Here is a 423-nt window from a genome sequence, read left to right on the forward strand (position 1 = left end):
AAAAAACTTTCCCTTTCTCCATTTTGTAAACAAGGGATTTAATCTCCCAGGCTTTTTTCTTTTCCTATCCTCACTCTTTCACAATTACTGCAGATATGACATGGTGTGCATTTGGCTATACTCTGTTCATTTGTTTTCTCGTAAAGGGTTGCTTTATATAACATCTAAAAGCTATGCTGAGTTTTGAACTGTTGCATCAAAATACGCTAAATATTGACTGAATTTTACCCTGCTTGTTTTCGACTGACGAAAAGGAAATGCTGTTGAAAAATTATGCGATGAATGTTGAAAGTTTCATCACTGCAAAGCTGTAGTTAATTTGGCTGTCATTGCGCACTGACAGCTATAATTTGATATATCATTCAGTACATTCTAGGGTAAAAATAATATATAGATATATTTATTAATTGATTTTCTTCCCTT

The sequence above is a fragment of the Penaeus monodon genome, chromosome 33 (assembly GCF_015228065.2).
Source record: "Penaeus monodon isolate SGIC_2016 chromosome 33, NSTDA_Pmon_1, whole genome shotgun sequence".
Lineage (NCBI taxonomy): Eukaryota > Metazoa > Arthropoda > Malacostraca > Decapoda > Penaeidae > Penaeus > Penaeus monodon.